At 37.5% G+C, this 16126-nt stretch overlaps 1 protein-coding gene across 5 annotated transcripts in view; it reads left to right on the top strand.

Moving 5' to 3' along the window:
* ASH1L (ASH1 like histone lysine methyltransferase) overlaps positions 1–16126 on the top strand; it is a 268283-nt gene that overhangs the window by 33505 nt on the left and 218652 nt on the right. The window contains exon 1 of one of the 5 annotated variants that reach the window (XM_069078225.1): positions 6474–6639. The exons of the other annotated variants lie outside the window; for them this stretch is intronic. The gene's annotated coding sequence lies outside the window, so the exon portion shown is untranslated. Of the gene's footprint in view, positions 1–6473; positions 6640–16126 lie in introns of those variants that run through there. 5 annotated transcript variants of the gene reach the window in all.

The raw sequence follows: 16126 nt of genomic DNA, 5'->3' as shown, positions 1-16126 counted from the left end.
GCTTCATTCTTAAAATATTTGTAGATAGATATGATATCTCTTTCTCAAATACTCAAATGTATTTGTGGTCTCATCACTTTGTATATACCTTCCAACAATAGTTTGTAACCCATTATTAGTGCCAGAGATTCTTGTTGAAGTTCTTTCATAACATTAACACAAGAGGTATAACCAGTGTGTTGGAGGATTTTTTCTCTTTCTCCTCATTCTTTGAGGATACCAGTGACACATTTGAGCTGTCCACTTATTCTCTCTTGCCCTTGCTTTATGGGCCACCTGTCTTATCTTCCTAGCCTTTCCCTGCTGATATGTCTATTCTTCTCTTTGGTTTTATATTGCATCCTGTTCGTACCCACCATGTACCTCTTCAGTGCTTTCTTTGTGATAATCATTTTCAGTTCTTAAGAAATTGTTGTATTTCATGTCCCAAACAAAACCAGGGGAGAAATTTAGGGTTATTTAAAGAAGCTTTGCAATTTCCTCAAGGTAAATTCAGTATATTATTTTTTAAATTAAATTTTATTTAAAAAATTGTCATTTTTTTCCTCTCACCTCCAGAATACTGCCCCTCTTCTCTTCCCCTCTCCTACCCTGAAGAAAGAAAAAACCCTTGAAACAAATCAGCCTAGTCAATTAAAAAAATTCCCATTTTACCCATGTCCAAGATTGTGTGTTTCATTCTGCATCTTAGGTCATCATCTTTTTTGTCAAGGGGTAGGTAGTATTCTGTATCATCAATCCTTTGGAATCATGGTTGGTCATTGTATTGATCAGAGTTCTCAAGTCTTTAAGAATTATTTGTTTTGGGGGCGGCTAGATGGTGCAGTGAGTAAAGCACCAGCCTGGGAGTCAGGAGGACCCGAGTTCAGTTCCAGCTTTAGACACTTAATACCCACACAGAAAAACTAACCGTGTAACGTTGGGGCAAGTTACTTAACCCCAATTGCCCTCCAAAAAGGCAAAAAAAAAAAAAGAAAGAATTGTTTTAATACTGTTCATATTATAGTATAAACTTATCTCCTGGTTCTTCTCTTCTCACTCTGCATCATTTCTTTCAGGTCTTTCCAGGTTTCTCTGAAATGCTCTTTATTCATTTCTTATAGTACAATAGCATTCTGTTTCGTTCATAGACCATAATTTTTAAAACTATTCTTCTGATGGCCATGCCTTTCATTTCTAGTTCTCTGCTACCATAAAACAAGCTGCTATAAATATTTTGGTACATATGGATTCCTTTAATCTTTTTTTTTTTGTGCACAGGCATAGTAGTGGCAGGACCTAGCAGTCCATAGTTTAGTAACTTTGTATTTAGTTCTAGATTGCTTTCTAGAAAGACTCAATGAATTCACAGTTTTATCAGCAGTGCATCAGTGTGTTTTTTTCCCTTTCCCACAGCCCCTACCACATTTACTATTTTTCTCTTTTGTCTTCTTTACCCATTCTTATAAATAGGTATGTGATGAAAGTTCAGAGTTATCTTAATTTTCATTTCTCTATTGATGATTAAATATTTTTACATCGTTGTTAATATTTTGAATTTCTTCCTTTGAAAACTTTTTATTCATTTCTTTTTACCATTTATCGATTGGGAATGCCTTTTATTTTAAATTGGAATCAGTTACTTCCTATCTTAAAAATGAGACTTTAATCAGAGAAATTTGCTGCAAAGTTTTTTTTTTTCTCAGTTTACTGCTTCCCTTCTGATCTTAGCTGGATTGGATTGTATGTGCAGACATTTAAAATTTTCATGTAATCAAAATTGTCTATTTTAACTTCTGTGGTCCTCTGTACCACTTGTTTGGTTATGTACTCTTTTCCTGTCCGTAGATCTGAATGGTGATTGCTTCCTTGTTCTTCTAATTTGTTTTCAATGTGATCTTTTATATTTTGCTAATTTATTTCTTATTTTGGTACATAATCTGACCATGACTTGTCTGACCATATCCATTCTCTTTTCCTTCCCAACTCCAGTGGCTCTTTATTACTTCCAGGGTCAAATATAAAATTCTCTTTTTGACTTTTAAAGCCCCTTTATAACCTGGCCCTTTCTACCTTTTCAGTCTTTTTATACTTTATTCCCTACTCCCCTTGTGATTTTTGGTTCACTGATATGTTCTTCCCATAAGACATTACATCTCCTCACACTGTATACTTTCTCTAGCTGTCCTCCAAGCATGGAATGCTCTCCCTTCTCTTCTCAGCCTTCTGACTTGGCTAAAAGTCTCACTTTCAGCAAGAAGGTTTTCCTGGACTCCTTTAGTGCTAATGAATTCCCACTGAGATTGCTTTCCTTCTAACTATATCTATATATATCTATATCTATATATTTTTTGTTAGCAATTGTTTGTATGTTGTCTTTCTCACATTAAAATGTGAGCACCTTGAGAGCAAGAACTGTTTTTTTTGCCCTTTTGCCCCCATCTTTACGTTTTAGCATAGTGGTGGTAGCTGCTTAAATGAAAGGTTATTGACTTTATGTTAGGAAACCTCAGTTCAGGGTTCATTTCTGACATTAAGGCCAAGTTTCACATTTATGAGTTTTAGTTTTCTTATATGTAAATATGGTTAATACTTGTACTACCTATTTTACATGATTGTTTAAAGAAAAACCTATGTAAAATTTTGGCAAGTTAAGTTATATCTCTTGGATATCTTTATCTGTTACCTGTATTATCTTTATCAATCTGAGATTGATCTTTCAGTGAGAAAGCCTTTGCTTCTTCCAGATGCTGATTTTAGAGTCTTACATATTGATTTTAAATACCTCCAAATTAGTATTAAACTTTGTCATATGTGATGCTGTTTGTCAGAGAAACTTAGTTTATAGTTGGTAGTATTTGTGTTGGAGCTCTCAAGAAAAGAACCTTTCAACTTCTTGATGTGATGGTCATAATGGAGGAACAGGAGAATGTAGTTGAAAGGTTGAATTTCTTCAAATAGAGTTGAGTGTGAATGAAATAAAAACTTTGATCAGGAGGCTATTGAGAAATATAGCAGTGAGAATGGAAACCAATTCAAACATTTATTAAACGTGGGCAGAATACTTTGCTAAGGTGCTAGTGAGACAAAGATAGAGAGATTTGAAGGTAGTCTCAGTAACAGACTAGATTCTGAAGATCATCTTAGTTTTAGCACTACAAGAGACTGTAGAGGTCAGTTAATCAGTTCCTTTCATTTTACAAATGAGTAGAATAAGTTCCAGAGAGATTTTATGGATAGAAGAGGATGAGGTAGAAGTGAGGAAAGATACACAGAACTAGAATGTGTAGTGAATAGTTGATAAAGTTGATAAAAGAAGATATCTCTCCTCCTCTACAAAGAGGGAAGAGTCAGTGAATGATTAAAAATGGGAAGATGGAATTGCTACAGAGTAGGTACATTACTAGATCAAGGGATTTGATACTTGATAGTACCAGTCAAGAAACTTTCTAGTTCTGACTGGTTTAGAACCTAGTTTGACCTGAACAACCAGGATCAAGGTAATTTTTCAGAGCTCTTGTTTTGGAAAACAGAATTGATGATGAATCTCCCTCTGCAAGGAAGTGTTAATATCATTATAGGGGCCTCAACATTCAAATCCTTGCCTTTTTTTGTTTGTTTGTTTGAGGGCCTTGTAAATGTCATGTTGTGGTGGTAGGAAGAGTTAAAGAAGATTGATTCTTTTTTTTTTTTTGTCTTTTTGGAGGAGGGAAGGCAGGGCATTTGGGGTTAAGTGACTTGCCCAAGGTAAGAAGATTAATTCTTGTCCTGCTTGATCTACATTATAGTTGCTTGATTTCAATCACCTTGAAAATATTTGATTCTTTTCACAGATTAATGAAATCAGCAGACTTCATTTATAAGGAACTAAAAGTATTTATTTGTGTAGTTCAGAAAACTGAGATAGGTAGCACACATATGGGTACTTTTCAAAGCAGTGAGTTTGTCATGTTAGACTAACAACAGAATTTATTTTTCTTGTAAATAGTTCTTAATGAAAACTTATTGTTTCTTATCAGCTTATGTGATAGAAAGGATATGCCTCTGATTGAGAAGTCTATTTTTTAATAGTGTTTTATTTTTTTCCTAATTGCATGTCAAGGCAATTTTTATTTTGTTTTTCAAAATTTTATTATTTTTAGCATTCTTTTTTGTTTTTGGAGGGGGGAAGGCAAGACAGTTTGGGGTTAAGTGACTTACCCAAGGTCACACAGCTAGTAAGTGTGTCAAGTGTCTGAGGCCAGATTTGAACTAAGGTCCTCCTGACTCCAGGGCTGATGCTGTATTCACTGTGCCACCTAGATGCCCCTAGCATTCATTTCTACAGGTCTTTGAGTTCCAAGTTTTTTCCTTCCCTCCCCTTACCTCTTCCTAAAATGGTAGGCAATTTTATAGGTTATACATGTGCTATCATATAAAACACATTTCAATATTAGTTTTGGAAGAGGAAACAGATCAAAAGGAAAAAAAAAACATGAAAAAGAAGTAAATGAAAAAGTATTTTGATCTGCATTCAGAGTTCATCAGTTCTTTATCTGGATATGGATAGCATTTCATTTTGTGAGTCCTTTGTACTTGTCTTGGATCGTTGTGTTGCTGAGAAGAGTTGTTATTCATAGTTGATCATCACACAATGTTGCTGATACTGTGTACAATTTTTCCTGTTTCTGCTCATTTTACTTTACAGCAGTTTATACAAGTCTTTCTAGGTTTTTCTGAAATCTCCTTGTTCATCTTACTACAGCTTGTTTGATCCAGTTGATGGGCATCCCCTCAGTTTCCAATATTTTGCCACCACAAAAAGGGCTACTATAAATATTTTTGTACATGTAGGTCCTTTTCTAATTTTTATGGTCTCTTTGGAATATGGATCTAGTAATGGTATTGTTGGATCAAAGGGTGTAAACAACTTGGTTGTCCTTTGGTCATAGTTCCAAATTGCTCTCCATAATTTTTGGATCAGTTCACGACTCTACCATCAGTGCATTAGTGTCTCAATTTTCTCATATCCTCTCCAACATTTATCATTTTCCTTTTTTGTCCTAGTAGCTAATCTGATAGCCATGAGGTGGTACCTCAAAGTTGTTTTAATTTGGATTTCTCTTAATCAAAAGTTATTTAAAGTATGTCTTCATATGACTATAGATAGCTTTGATTTCTTCATCTGAAAACTTCCTGTTCATATTATTTGACCATTTATTAATTGAGGAATGACTTGTATTCTTACAAATTGGACTCAGTTCTCTATATATTTTAGAAATGAGGCCTTTATCAGAGACACTTGCTGTAAAGATTGTTTCCTAGCATTCTGCATTCCTTCTAACCATGGTTGTATTGATTTTGTTTGTGCAAAAACTTTTAGATTTTATCAGAATTATCTAATTTACTTTGCATAATGACCTCTATCTCTTATTTGGTCATGACCCTGTAACTCACTTAACTTTTCCTTTAAGAATTTGGATGCTATACTACTTGGTGCATATATGTTTAGCACTATTACTTGATTGCCTGCAGTACCTTTTAGCAAGATGTAGTGTCCTTCCTCATTTAATAAGGTCTATTTTTGCTTCTGCATAATAGATTCTGCTCCTTTGCTGTGTGTGTGTGTTTCTCTGCTTCAAGTGTGTTTCTTGTAAACACCATATTGTAGGATTCTGGTTTTTGATTCACTCTGCTGTCTGCCTCCATTTTATGGGAGAGTTCATCACATTCACATTCACAGTTGGTTATGACATTGTCTCTACTTCTGTTTTCTAGGCCTCTTTTTTTCCAGTGATGTATTTAACATTTTCTTCTTTTTTTTCATTCTTTTGAATTTCTTTGATTGATTCTTGATGTCATTAGCTTTTATTTACCTAATTCTAACTTTTAAGGAGTTGTTTTCCTCAGCTTTTGTACTTCATTTCCTCCATGGCCTGTGACCAGTTCATATTTTTCTTGGAGGCTTTTGATTCAGTTTTGACTTTGTTGTCGTCTTCTGGTTCTATGTTTTGATCATCTTTGTCACCAAAGAACAATTCTATAGTCTGATTTCTCTTCCTGTTTGCTCAGCCAATTACTTGATTTTTGAGCTCTTTGCCATGGTAGAACTCTGCTTCCAGAATGGAGAGTGCTGTGTCCCAAATTTCTGGGGTTTTGCACTGCTGTTGTCAGAGCTTCTTCTAGGCAACTGCCTCAGAACTGTGAGGAAGCCTTCTCCACAGCCACCATAAGCTATGCCACACCCAAGCTCCTTCTCACCCCAAGACTGCCACCCAATACTGCAACCTAGATCCAAGCAGGGCAAAGCAAGAGAAACTTCCTCAATGCCAGCAAAGAGATTCATGCATCTGCATTCTGATCAGCTCCTTGATCCCCCTACCATCTGTGGACTTGGAGCTCTGGAAGCAGCTGCTCCCACCTCTACCACCCTGGGAGCACGGACAGGACTGCACTCTTCTCTCACCCAGGTCCATCAGAGTTTTCCCACTGACCTTTTACTTTTTCTTTGGCGTTTATAGGTTGAGAAGTCTGGAAACCACCACAGGTGCCAGTGTCAGTCCCCTAAGGTCTTCTCCAGCCGCTCTGTGCTGCCAGTTTGTGCTGGCGTGACCCACATGGGACTGCGCTCTGCTCCCAGCCTGGTGCAATAGACCCTTCCTGTTGGCCTGCCAGACTGCGGTCAGTGGGAGATGTGTTTCACTGTCATTTTGTGGGTTCTGTCGCTCCAAAATTTGTTTAGAGTCATTTTTTACAGGTATTGGAGGTGGTTGGGTTGCAAGCTCACGCAAGTTCCTGCTTTTACTCCAGCATTTTGTCTCCTCCTGTACTTCCATTTCCATTTGGGCCATTGTACTTTTTAAGAAGTTGTTTTCTTCAGTGGATTTTTATATCTCCTTTTCCATTTGGCAAATTCTACTTTTTAAGCAGTTTTATCTTTTTCCAAGCTATTGACTTTTTTCATAATTCTCTTGCAACACTCGCATTTCTGTATGCAATTTTTTTTCCACCTCTCTTATCTGATTTTTAAGCTCCTTTTTGAGGTCTTCCATGAGTTCTTTCTGGGCTTGAGACTACTTTTTGTTTTTCTTTGGGGTTTTGCCCAGAGGTGTTTTGACATTGTTGTCCTCTTCTGAGTTTGTATCTTGATCTTCTGTTGCCATAATAACTTTCTGTGATCAGATTTTTTTGGTTATTTTTTGCTCATCTTTTTTGACCTCCTTCCTTTCTTTTAAATTTGAGCTCTGCTCATGGAGTGCAAAGGGCACTGTCTTAGACTTCTTATGCCAGGGGCTGCAGGCCTTGGCTGATGCTGCACTGATGTTGCCCTCAGGGCCACGGGGAACCCTTGGGCCTGGTGCTGTGTTGAGGGGGTGGTTCTGGAGGTAACTAGCACTGCTGGAGGCTGTACAGGTCTGGCAGCTTACCTGGTGCTGAACTGGGGTCCTAGTGCTAGTGTCTGGCATGTGCTGAGACCTGTTGGTTGTTTCTGTGTTTCCTTGGGGCTACACTGAAATGCTTGGTGTTCTGGGTGCTATTTGCCCAGAGCTATGCTGAAGCATGTGGCAGTTCTCAGAGCTGGAGTCTACCCATTTCCCTAGCTATACTGATGTACATGGGGGTCCTGATGTTGGAGTTTGCCTGCTCTGTTGCACTAGACCTTAGGATTTCCCACTGATTTGCTGAGCTGGGACTTGCTGCTAGCTTACTGGGATGTTTCCTATACTAGACTGCGGTTCCTCTTTTATTCAAGTGAGACAGACCTTTCTTGCTGATCTTCCAAGAACTTTCTTGGGCTAAATTTCCTTATCTTTTTGTTGCTTCCATTATTCCAGGATTTGCTTTGGGGAGGTATATTATGGTTGTTTGGAGGTAAATATGGGAGAGTTACAGTGACTTACTGCTTACTCCATAATCTTGGCTCCTGGAAGTTATCTCTGGTAAGTCTTTTTATATTCTGTGCTGCATTTGATATCAGATGAGGAGGAGTCTTTTAGGTGGTAACTTATTTCGTTTTATTATTGAAGAGTGTAGTTAGTGATACTGTAGAGGTGATGGCAAAGCAGAACCATTTGGTTACTATAGTGTTTTAAAATACTCTAGTATTTTTGTCAGTAGTGATTTTGAGCATGCATTGTAGATTCCTTTCTGGTTAGATGTACAGTATACATGTAATGGTTCATATATAATTCTGCAAATATGGAGCTATTATATAGAGGTATGTTGGTTTAGATAAATATCTTTTTAAATGGGAGCTAGTTTTGGGGGGGATATTTGATTGAGATATTTTGGTTCTTCATTTCATAAATCAGAGTACTTTATTTGAGAGTGAATTATCATGTAATTCTTTTCAAATGAGGTGTCTGTTTTAAAAATAACATGGTTGTTTATGTTCTACCTTTTGGAGAGAAAGGAAAGGATGAACAGAAAAAAAAATTAAGATTTTAGAACTGCTATTCCAGTGGTTGTGGTAAAACACTTTGCATCTTGCTTTTTTTCAAATACCAAATTTTTTGTTTATTGCCAAAAACTTCTTAAGTGTAGTAAGACAGTGATACTAGGGGCTGACATGATTTGCAAAATTTTTTAATGAATGGTCATTTTATGATATGTTTATTCAACAGCTGCAATGATTTAAATGAAGATTGTCTATATTTCACGTAGTAATATGAGCTGATTCTGGTAAATTTGGACTAGGAAGCATCTTAGGTCTACAAAAAAAATTTCCTACTTGGTACCTAATCGAAGTTGCATTTGTATTGAGTGTTGAATTTACCATTTGAAGGGGCATGTGTGGTTCAGCCTAGGGCTATTGAATCAATCATCAAGCATTTATTAAGCACCTGCAGCTAAGCCGTAGAGATAGGAGAAAAGTGAAACAATTCCTTCTCTTAACGAGGTAACGTTTTTTTTTGGGGGGGGGATTATATAAACATATAGGTATATGAAAGATAGATACAAAGATAGAAGGTTATGGTAGAGAGCAAGTCACTAACAGTAAATCAGGAAAGCTCTACTACAGTTAAGCCAGGTCTTAAAGGAAGAGGCCAGGAATGCATTCCAGCTATGAGAGACAAGTCACAGTGATGAAATAGAATGTCTTGTGTGAAGAACAGCCAATAGACTTGATAACAGATTGTACAATAGTAATGTGTAAGAAGATTGGAAAGGTAGGGAAGGGTCCTGGTTTTTGTTTTTGTTTTAAATTTATTTATTTACTTTTAGTTTACAACATTCAGTTCCACAATTCTTTGAGTTCCAAATTTTTCCCCTCTTTTCTTTCCCCCATGGCAATATGCAGTCTGATATAGGTTCTACAAATACCTTCACATTGAACATTAGTCACGTTGTAAAGAAGAATTATAACCAATGGAGTGAACAGTGAGAAAGAAGGAACAAAACAAAACACAAGAAAGAGAGCAAGTAGTTTGCTTCACTTTGCATTCAGACTCTAGTTCTTTCTCTGGATGTGGCTCTCCCTTTCCATCATGAGTCTTTTGGAATTATCTTATAACCTTGCATTGCTGAGAGGAGCCCAGTCTATCAAAGTCACAGATGTGATGTGTCTGTAATTGTGTACAAAGTTCTCCTTCTCTCCTCACTCAGCATCAGTTTATTATATAAGTGTCTCCAGGTTACTATGAAGTCCATCTGCTCCTCATTTCTTATAGCACAATAGTATTCTGTTACATTCATATTCTACAACTTGTTTAGCCACTTCCCAACTGATGGGGATCCCCTTGATTTCCAGTTCTTTGCCATCACAAAAAGAGCTGCTATAAATAATTTTTGTATCATCATCCTCCCACTTGTATGATGTCTTTGGGATACAGCCCTAGATGTGGTATTGCTGGGTCAAAGGGTATGTACTTTTTTATGGCCCTTTGGGTATAATTCCAAATTGCTCTTCAGAATGGTTGTATCAGTTTACAACTCTATCCTCAATGCATTAGTGTTCCAGTTTTTCCACATCCTCTCCAACATTTATCATTTTCCTGTTTTGTCATCTTAGCTAATCTGACAGGAATGATGTGGTACCTCAGAGTTTTTTTAATTTGCATTGCTTTAATCAATAGTGATTTAGAGCATTTTTTTCATATGCTTATAGATGCCTTTAATTTCTTCCTCCGAAAACTCCCTACTCATATTCTTTGACCATTTATCAATTGGGGAATGACTTGTAGCCTTATAAATTTGACTCAGTTCTCTGTATATTTTAGAAATGAGGCCTTTATCAGAGACACTGGTTGTAAAAATTCTTTCCCAATTTTCTGCTTCCCTCCTAATCTTGGTTACATTGACTTTTTTGTACAAAACCCTTTCAGTTGAATGTAATCAAAGTTATCCATTTTGCATTTTGTAATGTTCTTTCTCTCTTGTTTTGTCATAAATTCTTGAACGGTCCTGGTTTTGAAAAGCTTTTTAAATGTCAGAAGAATTTTATGTTTGATCCTAAAGATAATAGGGAGTCACTGGAGCTTATTGAAATAGGGCAATAATTCTCAAAGTGTGGGCTGAGGATCCCTAGCAGTCCTTAAGATCTTTTCATGGGGTCCACAAAGTTAAAACTATTTCCATGATAATAGTACTAAGACTTTATTTGGCTATTAAAATACTCTCTCCTTTTACAGTTACATATATGTGAGATTGGATTTTTTTCATATGCTTCATCAAAAACAATTTACCCCAAAGAATGAATGCAAAAGCAGATAGGAAAATCCAGTTGTCTTCTATTTAACATCAAAGACATTTGCAAAAATATGAAAACAGAAGCCAGTTCTCACTAGTTTTTTTTTGTTTTGGAAAATTATTTTTCATACTTTAAAACAAATTAGTAAAAAAATAAAGATCAGTTTTCATTTCTAATATGGTAAATATCAATAGATAGAACCCACATAAAAACTCTTTGGGGTCTTCAAGAATTTTGAGTGTAAAGTGATCCTGAGACTTAAAAAGTTTGAGAACTGTAAGAGGAAGGGCTGTAACAGTGAGAGCTGTGCTTAAGGAAAATCACCTTTACAGTTATGGGAGGATTGAATTGGAGTGGGGAGAGACTTAAAGTAAGAAGATTACTTACAATGTTTTATAATAATCTCAGGCCACAGATGATTAAAGCCTTGAACTTAGGGTGGTTAGCTATGTGAGTGGAGAGAAGATGTATTCAAGAGATGTGGATAGAGATGGTAAGAGTCAGCAACTGATTGGAAATTTGGGGTGAGAGCAAGGTGGCAAGATTAGCATCTAGGTGACTGGAAGGATGGTTGTACCTATAACAGAAATGAGGAAGTTTGATAGGGACCAGATTTTGGGGAAAAGATAACAAGGGGGTGTGTTGAGTTTGAGATGTGTACAGGACATGAAATTTAAAATGTCCAGTAGAAAGATGGTGATTTGGATGGAAATATAGCTGTAGAGAAAGAAATAAGACTGGCTATATAGTTCTTGGAGTCATCTATAGAGATGATAATTGAAGCTTTGGGAATTTATAAGATTACTAGATGAGAGCTATATAGAGAGAAAAGAGAAGGACCATGAGAAATTTGGGGTGATAGTGGGAGTAGTATAGATGAAGATTCAGCAAAGGAGAACTAAGAGACAATGATGTCCTAAGAACCTAGAGAGAAGAGAGTATCAAGGAGAAGACTGATTAACAGTGTCATGCAAGACAGGATAAGAAATGAGAAAAGGCCATTATATTTAGCCATTAAATATAATTGGTAGTGAGAGAATAGTTTTAATTGAGTGGTGTGTCAGAAACCAGATTGCAGAGGTCTGAGAAATGAAAGGTGAGAAAATGAATGTAAGAAGAGTTTTTCTAGGAATTTTACTTTTTCTGGGAATTTTGCTGTGAATGGGACAGGAGACTGTATCAGCAAGCACCCCAGCGTTCCTAGGGTGGCTGCCAACACAGGTTCTTGGATCTGCTTTGATAAAGGAAAGCAACTCAAAATGGGTTAACAAGCTTACTTTAATCAGTCAAACATATGTATCGTTTACCTAGTTCAGAGGGAAAAGGTCAGCACTCTGAACTTCAGAATATACAGACAGAATTATCAAGACAGAGAAACAGATCAAGTAGACAGTTTCCAAACTGTCCAACCATTACATCCATATCAAATCAACATCAGGGTTTCAACATCTGGGTTTTTCAAAGCCGTCGGGGTGGGGCTCTCAACAATGGCTTCCCAGAATCCAGATCAAATCACAGAACACTTCTCAAAGTGAGCCCCAAAACAAAGCTACACATCAGGGTTTATATAGCCTTCTCCTGGCTCAGAGAATGTAACAACCTTATTGACCCACTGGCCAATCAAAAAGTATCTACTGAAAAACAAGCCTCCCACCCCAGGCTCCAGGTGCACTTTTAGCCTAGGGGCTGAGAAGATCTTTAAATTTGCATTTCCATTACAGAGACATAGGATGATAGTTTTGAGAAGTTGATAAGATCTAGTAAGGTTTTTTTTTTTTTCCAGAATGGGAGAGACTTGCTGTGTAGGTAGTTGGGAAGGAGCCTTTGGATAGGGAGAGATTGAAGATTAGGGGGAAAAAAGGGGGTGGGATTATCATGAGGCAGTCTGTTGAAGAAGATAAGTAGGGGTGGGATCAAGAGCACATATAGAATAGTTGACTTGGTCAGGTTTAGAAGAGCCACCTATTCATTAAAAGCTAGAGTAAAGGAAGAAGTGATGAGGGATGGTGTCAGTTGAATGTGTGGTGTAGGAGGAGAAATCAAACCATGGTAAATGACTGATTTTATATGAGGCCACGTCCTCACATGAGAGGGTCTGTCTCTTTTTGTATTCCTAGTATTTAGGACAATGCCTTGAGCTTAGTAGGCACTTAATAAATATTTATTTATTAATTATATAAAGAGGTGGCATTATATAAAAAGCAGGCATGAAGAAGAGAAAGTTTTAAAAGTTGCTTTGGTGAGTGGCAGATAGCCAAGGTGACATCTTTTTGCTTATTTGTTACAGCACTATTAAAGGGGGAGGTGAGGATAGCAGTAGTGATGGAAAAAAAAAAGTCCATTGAAATATGTATCCAATGGAGGATTTTCTTTACTATGGTATTGTTTAAATTATACTCATGGTTGTGCTCATTTCACCAAGCATCAGTTAATACAGGTCTCTCCAGAATTCTCTTAACTATTCTTTCCTTAGAATTATCCTCTCTCTTACTCCTACTCCCCTTTTTTTCTTATTTAAAAAAAACCTAATAAAAATTAAGTGTATGTGAATTAATACATCCAAAAACTGTGCAAAAAGTTTTGTTAATGCAACTTCAACTGGGTCATCATTGCTGTTAGGTAGTTTCGCTCTGCAGTGGCTCGTCAAAACCTTCCCCACACCCTCTCAGCTGAGTAACTTACCCTCAAATGTTACAGAAAAATTTTAGACCATTCCCCATAAGCTCCCTCTTTCCCCTCCTTTTTCATCTCTTACCCCCCAAATGTGTTCTGCAACTGTCTCCTTTATTCCTGTCTCACATTATGAGGTTGCCCTACTCCTTTGCAAGGCAAACCCTTCTGTTTACACAAGTGATTCCCTTTCATACTATCTCCTTCAGTGGATTGTTTATTCTATTATTCTTACTCTTTAACTTATCTTCAGTATCTCCTTCTCTACTAGCTCCTTCCCTACCATTTACAAGCATAATCATACCTCCCTGTCTTTGATCCTTCCATCTCTTCTGCCCTTTGTAGCTAAATTACTTAAGAAGTGCAGCTACAACAGATGACTCCTTCCTTTCAATAAATTTAATAAACATTTATTAATTGCCTACTATGTGGCAAAAAGAGACAAAAGACAATCCCTGCCCTCAAGAAGCTTACAGTCTAATGGAGGAGACAACATGCAAACATATATGCAAAAGAAACTGCAGGATAAATAGGAAATAATTAACAGAGAGAAGACTGGCATTAAAGAGGGTTAGCAAATGCTTTCCTGTAGAAAGTGGGATTTGAGTTGGGACTTAAAGCCAGGAGGGTCAGTAGTCAGAGTAGGAGAAGGGGAGCAGAGATGGAGTGTCTTGTTTGTGGAACAGTGAAGAGGAGGCTAATGTCACTGGACTGAAGACTACCTTTTTGGTGAGTAAGGTATAAGAAGAATAAAAGGGTAGGAATGTGCTACGTTATGAATGACTTTGAATGACAAATAGAGCATTTTGTATATGCTTAGGATATAGGAAGCCATTAGAGTTTATTGAGTGAGGGTGAGGTTTTGTGAATGGACCTGCTCTTTAGGACAACAGTACTATAGTGACTGAATGGAGAATGGATTAAAGTGGGTTAAGACTTGAGGCAAGCAGATTCACTAGCAGGCTATTGCAATAATCAGTGTTAGGTGATCAGGGTCCATATTAGAGTAGTGGTAGTATCAGAGAGGAAGTGTATACCAGATATATTACAAAGATGAAATTGACAGATCTTGTAACAACTTGGATGGGAGTGGGGGGAGGGCGGGATGGAGGATGAGAGAGAATGAGGAATCCAGAATGATTACTATTTTGTGAGTCCTAGGGGCTGGGAGGATGGTGTTCCCTTCTAGGAAAGGTAGGAGTGAGGGAGCATTTAGGAGGAAAAATAACACGTTCTGTTTTGTATGTGTTTAGCTTAAGATGTCTGCTGATTGAGATATCAAAAAGGCTGTTGAACATGCAGGATTGGAAGGCAGCAGAGATTGAGGCAGGAGAGGTAGATCTGAGAACCACCAACATAGACATGTCAGTTCAGCCCCTGGAAGCTTGATGAGATGATCACGTGAAGCATTAAAGAGAAGAGGTCCCAGGACAGAACCATGAGGAACACCTACAGTTAGATGGTATGATGTGGAAAATCCAGCAAAGGAGACAGAGAAGGAGTAGTTGGATAGGTAGGAGGAAAATTAACAAAGAGTGGTGTCAGAAAAGAGAGAAGAGAGTATCAAAGATGTCCAAGAATGCAGACAGATTTAAGGAGAATGAGGATTAAGAAAAGGCCATTGGATTTAGGAACTAATTTTATTAAATCTAGTAAACATGTACTAAGAGCCTACAATATGCCAGATACTGTGGGATACAATTAATAATAAGATGAAAGGTATTTTCTGCCCTCAAGGAGCTTATGTTCTAATGGGGAGATAACACACACAAGAGAGGCCAGAAAGGGTATAGGGGCATCTTGTTTGGTGGAGTTGAAACCAGACAGAGCAGCAGATACAGAGTTGAGTAATTTGATAGTTTAATCTCTGCCCTCTATGATTTTGGTAATCTCACTTCCACCCCTCCAATCTGAGGGGAGAAGAGGCTAAGGGGGATGGTTTAGCGCAGCTAAGACTTCAGCTAAGGTAGTTTCTAGGTAGTGAGATTAAAGGTGACTAGCTTACCCTGGGAGGGGCATTTTGTTCCAGGAAGCTGAAGCTAGGCAGAGCAGCAAAAGCAGAGTGGATAAGTTCAGAACCCAAATTGTAAGGGGTTAAGAAAAGAGTGAGAGGAGAGAGTGTAGAACTTATTGTAGATGAATTTTTGCAGAAGAGTAAGTCCTTACTAATCTTGCCCCTCCTCTTCTTCCAACTGGCCTTCTTTCTGTTCCCCCCAAAAGATACTCCATCTTTTGGTTCTGGGCATTTTCTTTGACTGTCCCCTCTGCATGGAATTTTCTCCCTCCTCATCTATGTCTTTTGGCTTCCTTGATCTCCTTCAATCCCCAACTAAAATCCCATCTTCTACAGGAAGCCTTTCCCAACCCCTCTTAATTTCTAGTGCCTTCCCTCTGTTAATTATTTATTTTTCCTGTGTTTATAGACAAGTGACTATGCATACTTGTTTTACTTGTCTCCTTCATTAAATTGTGAGCTCCTTGAAGGCAGGGACTGTCTTTTGCCTTTTTTTTTTTCTCTTTGGGGTATAGACCTTGTAGAAGTTTTGTTTGGTCAGTTGGTAAGCACAGTTTTAGTAGTATTTTGGGCCTACTTCCAAATTGCTTCCCAGAGTAGCTGAACCAGTTCCCAATTCCACAGTACATTCATATACTTATTTTCCCACAGATTGTAATGGGAATGGGAACTTGAAGATCTTCCTTGCCCCTTAGTAGACCTAAGAGGGAGTTTGAAGACCTCCCCTGCTTTGAAAGTAAACTCTGCCCCGATAGGCTGAATGTAATCACATGGAGCCTGTGATGGATGGAATT

The sequence above is a fragment of the Petaurus breviceps genome, unplaced genomic scaffold (assembly GCF_028583685.1).
Source record: "Petaurus breviceps papuanus isolate PSGF00001 unplaced genomic scaffold, PetGlider_PUasm1.0 91023, whole genome shotgun sequence".
In the NCBI taxonomy this organism is placed as follows: Eukaryota; Metazoa; Chordata; class Mammalia; order Diprotodontia; family Petauridae; genus Petaurus; species Petaurus breviceps.
The sequence above is the reverse complement of the archived record's forward strand: the minus strand, read 5'-3'. Positions and strand labels throughout refer to the sequence as shown.